General features: G+C 37.8%; 1 pseudogene; it reads left to right on the top strand.

The window, feature by feature from the left end:
* The first annotated feature begins 224 nt into the window (after positions 1–224).
* LOC127186235 (solute carrier organic anion transporter family member 1A5-like) overlaps positions 225–8,489 on the top strand; it is a 29,982-nt pseudogene continuing 21,717 nt past the window's right edge.

The raw sequence follows: 8,489 nt of genomic DNA, 5'->3' as shown, positions 1-8,489 counted from the left end.
GTAGCATTATGAGATAAAAAACCTTTTCCATTTAATTTGCTTTTGGTCCTGGTATTTTATCACAGCAATAGAAACTCTGCCTAAGATACCCTATCCCTAAGACAGATTCTTTGGATAGCTTCTTACAGTTCAGAAAATAGTTTATTTAACATTTTTTGTTTTCTTACAAAGATAGCAGCAAGATATTTAAAGCATAGACATCTGGAAACAATCAGAAGAACAACATGGAAGAACCTGAGAAAAGGGTTGCAACCCATGGGGTCAGATGCTTTTCCAGTATCAAGGTAGGGATTGCTTTCATGTATGCAAGTATATACACAGGAAAGTCTTTCAAACAAGCACTGAAAGTGTTTGTAATATTGCTCATCTTACAGGAAGTTTTCCAATACAAATGCCATTTTACCCAATGTGTTGTTAATTTCTTGCCTTAAAAAGTTGAATTTATAATTATGGATGTCTATCGAGGATTATTCATTCCAGAAACTTAGAATGATTCAGAGCAATGGTTCTCAATCTGTCAGTCAAGACTCTTTTATAGGTCTAATGAGTATTTCACAGAAGTTGCATGTCAGATATCTTACATATCAAGTATGTAAATTATGACTCATGACAGTAGCAAAATTAACGTTACAAAGTAGCAACAAAATAATTTTATGGCTGGGTCAACACAACATGAGGAACTGTATTAAGGGATTGCAATCACAGCACAAGGAAGGTTGAGAACTACTCTAGAGGTTCTAGAAGAGGAATGGGTTTTAAATGTTTTTGTGTGTATTATGTTACAGTAGAGTTTCATCTGAGGACAGAGGTCAATCTAGTGCTCAGCCTTCAGGTTCCTGACAGAACTAGAAATCAGTTCCACCAACAGGAGTGCTCCATTTACTAATATGCAGTGGTGACTTTATGACTTGTCTGGAAAGATATTTTTTCAAACATTGAAAATGTAATATTCATTGTTTGTAAGAAACGAGTCCATTCTGTTAGCTATTTGGTTGATTTTTAGTATGTTAGAGACAACTATTGTTCTCATAGCTCCAACGCCATGTGTACATCACAAATATGAATGCAAGAAATTAGAGCACTGGCCTAGTTTCTGCACAGTCCAGTCCCTCAAATATTCATTCTAAGATGCTGCCTTCTAAGTCACCCTTTTAAATGTTCATTTTAGTGTTTATTCACATTTACTGGAAAGTATATATTAATGTAAAAAAGACTTCATACTCAGCCCCCAGAATTTGTGCAAACCTTCCAAGTTTTCCTTCAGTTCTGAGGAGCCCAGGTTCCCTGGATCCTAACCTTCTCCAGATACTTTCTAAATGTGCCATTTTGCACACTTTGTACAACCTGTTTATATTTCAGGTTTTATTTGAAAATGGTAATAGTAGTATTACATTTTAATATTTTAAAAAATCAGTCTGATCCCTCTCTCTCTATGTATATCTGTCTTTCTATGTCTGTGTCTGTGTCTGTCTCTGTATGTGTGTGTGTGTGCTCACCTTTAGGCTACCTAATATTGCTGATATGAGAGATTTATCCAAGGCACTCATCTGCACCAGGCAACTTCTCTTTCTCTGATCTGTAACTCCTTCTATACCTTTAGAATGCTTTAATTTCTTTAAATAAATGTTTTATTTTATTTAATGTGTGCTTTGCCCTCATGTGTGCTGGTACACCATCTGTGTGTCTTGTAATTTTGGAGGAAAAACGAAGGTGTTGGATCACCTGAAACTAGAGTGAACAGGTGGTTCTGAGCCACCACGTAGGTGCTGGGAACTGGACACAGGTCCTCAAGAAGAGCAGCCAGGGCTATTAACCAGTGCACCACGTCTCCAGTTTCAAGTCTTCAGATAAGAACGACTACTATTGTGATTACTAGAGAACATTTGTAGAGAAAAGATGTTTATCTTTCTTAACTGTTTTAGAGTTTTTATTGCTATGAAGAAACACCATGATCACTGAAACTCTTATAAAAAAGATACTTAATTGGGCCTGGCTCACAGGTTCAGAATTTTGGTTCACCATGGCTGGAATAATGGTGGCATGTAGGCAGACTTGGTGACAGAAAAGGAGTTGAGAATTCTACATCAAGATTGACAGACAGCAAGAAGTTATGTTACTGGGCTTGGCTGGGGTTTCTGAAACCTCAAAGGCCATCCACAATGACACAGCAAGGCCACACCTAATTGTGCCAGTTCCTGGTGGCAAAGCACTCAAATCTATGATCTTATGAGGGCCATTTTTATTCAAACCATCACAGTTACTTTGGAGTTTATTAGTTACATGTATCAGTGTGGATGTTTTGGAAAATGTTCAAACCACTAATTCATATGTCAACATTTAGTGGTAACTGTTTGAAAATAATTATATTCCTCTCCTCTGAATTTAGAACTATATAGGAATTGAGATGATCAAAAGGTCTACATTGCCAGACTAAAGATTCTGCTTCTTGAGTTTAGACATATAATCATTAAGACAAAGTTTCCAGGACAGGGAAATCATGGACTCCATTGCCTTCAATCATACATGCCATGGCACCAATGATTGGTTCTAATCCAGTAGCCACACAGATGGTCATGGTTAAGCTACAAGGATCAACAAAACCAAACCAAAACTCATGAGCCCTGAAAAAGGACTGCTAGGAACAAAGATTTTGATGAGCAAGAGAGAAGAAGAAAGTGATAATCCAAGTACACATGCCTGTATAAAATAATCAAACAGTAATGTACTCAACAAGAATTATTAAAGAAAATGTATCAAGGGAACTAGGGAGACACTTCAATCAGTAAAGTATTGTTTTTAAAACAGGGGAGCCCGAGTTCAGTCCCTAAAGCCTATATAAAAACTAGGCATGTCAACTTATAACTGTAATCCCAGCATGGGGAGATAGATTCAAGCAGAGACTTGGGGCTCACTAATGAGCCAGCCTTGCCTCCTGGGTGAATCCATGTTTTTCTTTAATGTATAAGTCTTGAATAATTGCACCTTAGATTGTCTTTTGATCTCTCCACAAACATATTTATACATGAACTCATCCCACATGAGTCTGCACACATATACAGAGAAAGAATGGGTGAAATTTTTCAAAAGAAACAACAAACAAACAAACAAAAAAAAGAAAATTCCTTAAGGAAGCATAAAAGACTGCTCAAAAGGAGTTCTCTGGAGACTCTAGAATGTTGAAGGAAAAAGTCAATAGGATTAGCTTTATAAATACAGTTGTTATAGCAGTAGACCTGAATCAGCATGATCATTGTTTCTTTTACTTTCTCCACAGAACCAAATATTTTATAGAAAGATCAGTTGCTCAATGCCTATTTATATTTCTTCTTCAAAATACAGATGGAATAAATGATCTTTCCAAATCTGATTTTTTTTTTAATTTGGTAAACTTTGATATTAAATACAGGACCTGAATTATAAAACTAATTTTAAAATCATTGAAATGCCGATCACATCCTCTGAAAGAATTACTGTGGGAAGAAAGAACAAAATGTTTATACTTTTGATCTATACTAAATTGGTTTTCATATTTCCCATCCAATTCTTTCTTTCTTTGTCAGTGCTGTTTTTTTTTTAAAATTTTATATCAGGGTTTCTTATGTCTCAAACTCCATTCCAATCATTATCCACCCTAATACCTTCTAATCCCCCAACACTAGGTTGGAGAGAAAGAAGGTTAATGTGGAAAGGTGCTGTAGGTCACTTTTGCTACTTCCTGCTGGTTAGGGTCATCTGGTTTCTTGGGACAAGTCCAATCTTCATTTCAGAATGTCTCCAATTTCTTCTTGTCAAATTGCAACAACAGCAATCAGGAGCAGCAGAGGGCAGCAGAAGCAGTGTTATTCTTCCTCGGAGACTTTCTGTGCCAGCCCCCAACCTCTGGGCTCTAGAATTTATTGCCTTTCACAGTCCTCAGAATTAAATTATCTGCAGCTGTCAAAAAGCCCCTCTCAGAGCCCACACGAGGCAAATAATTTGTTGCTGTGGATAATATAATCAGTCCCATATCCCACATCTGAGATTAAAGCAAAAACATGTTTACATAAGATAACTGAGTTCTTAAAGATCTCAAACCTTTCACTATATTTCCCCCTTTTAGTTTTAAAAATGACTTTTTCTCTAATATGAATGAGACTGACTTGTTCTTCCTTTCTTAAAAGGAGATTATCAACAAACCAAACACATTTTGATCAATAGTTTCTTCTGTAACCCAGTAATTCTCAACTGCCTTTATCTGGACTGGTTCATAATTTTTGCTGCAGAGCCTTGAGCTAGGTCTCCAGGGCTGTTTCCTGACAGCAAGAGGTCACCTCGTTTATTCCTTTTGTACATACATTCACTAGTCAAATGATGCCTTTAAGCGCAGTATCTACAAACCCTGGGGAGCCTGGATATTCCATTATAGCCAGAAACTGCTTGTTCTCATCTAAGAGTGAGAGTGTCATAATTCCCTAGAGATAATGCCGCTGCCACTTTGAGCTCCGAGGTTTCATCCTCACAATTTCTTTGTAAATGGCCAAATTCACTGCAATTGAAGTACCAAGTATTTTGATACTCTGAGACCTCTAGCTATGGTTTGTCCCATGATAGTGGCATGATACTCCTGAGAGCCAATATCAGTTGTGTCTCTTATCCATTCATCTATTGGGGCTGCTTGGACCTTTAATGGTCTAATTATTCTTGTACATTCAACATTTGCATTCTCAAATGCTATGGTCCCTATTGACACCTGTCTGGCATTAGGGTTTGGTATGGCTTTGTTTACAGCTCAAACCAATCTCTGCAAGAAGTCTGTGAAGGTTTCTCTAGAGCCTTGTATTATCTTAATAAATGAAGTAGAAATCTTTTTGGTTGGTTGGTTGTTTTTTGAGACAGAGTTCTCTGTGTAGCCTTCGCTGTCCTGGAACTCAACTCTGTAGACAAGGATGGCCTCGAACTCACAGAAATCCACCTGACTCTGCCTCATGGGTGCTAGGATTAAAGGGGTATGCCACCATCTCCCAGCTATGAAGTAGATATTTCCCCAGGCTCCTCAGCCATAGCCCAAGCTCTTAATGCTGCCAAGCAGCGTTTTTTTTTAAGCAACACTATCAGATAGAATTTCTTCTTGTAGGTCTTATAACTCTTTACCAAGTAATTGATCTTTAGCCACATTTATCCTCTTGTATTATTCTAGTGTTCTATTTTCTTCCCATTCATGGTGATAACCACCCTGACTGCTAACCAGCTTCTAGCATAGCTGAAACAAAGCCCTTCCAATCTTGGAGAATAATTATGTTTTGGGTAGCTTAGTTACTTAATATTTGTTTAATGAAAGGGGAATGCATCATATAGGAAACAATAGGTTCTTTAAACTGCCTTAGATCTGACATAGCTATTGGACATCAATGTTACCACCCTCATTATCTTCATGGTCAACATCATTAGCAGGCATGTGCTGCACAATTACTGAGGAAACTGATGTGACTTTGCTATTCTAGGTAACTCCTCTGGCAGTGTGCCTGGCTCACGATTAACCCTTTTTTTTGTCTGCACAGCCTCTGCTCTTCCTGGTCCCTTACTTCATGAGGGGCTGCAGGAACCTGAAAGCAAAAGCGCATGGAACAGGGTCGGGTGGCTACTGTGAGACACTCTGGCTCTCAGTTAGTAGGTTGTCAACCCTTTTGTTCTCCTCTCTCTGACAGGTTTTGCTTTCCAAGCACTCCCATCCCTATCTAGAAACTCTCTCATTGCACATCCAATCTGCAATCCTTTCACAAACAAGAGTAATGAGTGACACTTCTGTTTTTCAGCAATTCTCCAATCTTTTGTAAAACAACATGTAGGAAGATTACAAAGCAAAACCATAAAATCTCCTCTGGGAGAAAACACAGAGCCACCCACCATGGACTTTTAGCTGACATGCATAAAACAGTATTTCACTCCTTCATGCTCTGATATCTCCCCTACAGCATTAAACACCAAGCTTCCCATTATACCTAAAGACATCTGGTCGCCACTTGTAGGCATCTTTTATTTGTTTATATTTGTGTTTTCTTATATCTCTTATTCCTCTTCTCCCTTTCCACCCTCATCCACTCTAAACCTTAACCAACCACCCATCACCAGCTGGAAGACAAAGAAGAGTAGTGTGACAGGAAGCATAGGGTCTCATTTGCTACTTCCTTCTGTATAGGTCATCTGGTTCTTTGGGGCAAGTCTAATCTTTTTTTTTCAGAATATCTTCAACTTGTTCATCTTTTCAAATCACAACAATAGCAACCAGGAGCATCAGAAGGAGCAGCGTCAGTGTTCTTTTTCCTTGGAACGTTCTTCTGTCCCCTTTTCCCTCTCTCTGGAATCTGGATTTTATTATTTCTCCTGAGAGTCCTCATAATTAAACTATCTGCAGCTGTCAATGAGCCCCTCATAGAGCCCACATGAAGCAGATAGTTTTTTGCTGTGGACAATCTGAATCAGTCTCATATCCTACACCTAGGATTTTTAAAAAATGAAAAAACAAAAAACATGTTTACATAAGTTTTTAAAGATGCCAAATTTTCTATTACATTTTTTTTCTTCCTTCCTTTCTCTCTTTCTTTTTTCCTTCCTTCGTTCTGTCTGGCCTTTCTTCCTTCCTTGTATATATTTTCTATCTGGCTTATATCCAAATTAATTGGTAATTGTAACAATAATTCATAAGCAGAAAATACTAATGTAACATGGTATAATTTTGTCTTCTTTGGCTGAAATAGTACAGAAGATCGAGAAGCTGAGATGATGACATTTACTATCAACCAGCTGCTGGAGAGATAGTTGAAGGGAACAGGAAGCTCAATCACTACATCACTCAAAAGAGAGTTATTTTTTTCTCTTTTTTATTATTAATTTATTCATATTACATCTCAGTTGTTAGCTCATTCCCTTGTATCCCTCCCATTCCTCCTCCCTCCCTCCTGCTTCCCCCCTTGTTCCCCTCCCCTATGTCTGTGATTGAGGGGGACCTCCTCCCCCTGTATATGCTCATAGGGTATCTAGTCTCTTCTTGGTGACCTATTATCCTTCCTCTAAGTGCCACCAGGCGTCCCATCCAAGGGACATGGTCAATATGGGGCACCAGAGTTTGTGTAAAAGTCAGATCTCCTTCTCCACTTAACAGTAAGAAATAGTGCTGGAATTCAATTCACTACATACATGTTTGTTCATCAGTGAAAAGTTATACTTATCATTTCCTATATATTTATGTTTTTCCTGTTGTTTTTGCATTGCTTTACATATTTGTGTTGCTGTTGCTGTTGCTGTGTATAGATGTTTCTATTCCACCTGCCTATCTTTCCAATTATCTCTGGAAGTGAACATAAATTTTTGTAGGTAGAAAAAAAAAAGAGAGAGTTATTTAGTCACAGGCAGGTACTTGGACTGCTGAGATAAAGTATTACAAAGAATACTGCACCATGAAGACAAAAAATATGTAGGCCACTTTGCTGTGGCCATTGCCTCCAGTGGTGAGAACATATTTGTTGTGTCCAAGAATGTAGAAAAAGAAGACAGGGTATTGATTTGGCCCAGGACATCCAGAGACCTGTCATTTCTGCAGAGAAGGCACAATAGGCTTGCTGAAGAAACAATGCCTTTGTGTAATTCTGTGCTCTGTCCCTTCTCTTCTTTAAAGAGAACAACATTTGTTCTGCAGATAAGAATATAATGCCGCAGAGAAATCTTGTCTCAAATAAAACACAAATAGCTGTGATATCTTTCTGTGTGAGTAAGGTATACCAATAAGAGAGTAAACCCATAACTATCAACAAAATTCATCACTGCTAACAAAATATTCTAACTGCATGTTCAGAGTGAGGAGATGGTGACAAACAGAAGAGAGATTACACTTTAAAATTTATTGTATGTTCAAAGGCTGTTTATGTTGGGTACAATTCTCCACCTCATGGAACTGGCTGCTTGGTCATTAGATGACAGATATATAATCAGAAAACAAAGTTCTCATTTGTTCTTCTTAAACATTTCTCTTCCTAGATATTTCTGTTTGCATTAACATGGGCATATCTCTCCAAAGCACTATCGGGAGCTTACATGAATTCTATGTTCACACAAATAGAGAGACATTCGATATTCCCACATATATAGTTGGATTTATCTCTGGAAGCTTTGAGATTGGTGAGTTATTTTTACAGATACTTACCTTTATATATTTATATTTTCACATTTTAATCTTACTGAGTTACATACTTCCAGGTGTTGATTGAAGAGCCTATTGTGATGTAAAGGAGCCAATTATTTAAATATCTTCCTGATAGCCCCTAACTATTGCCACATGGCCTGACACTATCTTTTTTTCCTGGGGAGTTGCAGAAAATTTAAAGTATCAACATCTAATTCCATCATTTGATAAATCAAAGAGAAGCTAAGGGACTTTCCTTGGAATTTTAGAATGTTGCTGTGGGGGCCTAGAGGAATTGTATTCAAAGGAGAGAGCAAATGCTGCTGTTCCCATT

The sequence above is a fragment of the Acomys russatus genome, unplaced genomic scaffold (assembly GCF_903995435.1).
Source record: "Acomys russatus unplaced genomic scaffold, mAcoRus1.1, whole genome shotgun sequence".
Taxonomy (NCBI): domain Eukaryota; kingdom Metazoa; phylum Chordata; class Mammalia; order Rodentia; family Muridae; genus Acomys; species Acomys russatus.
This window is presented reverse-complemented; position numbering and strand designations above follow the sequence as displayed.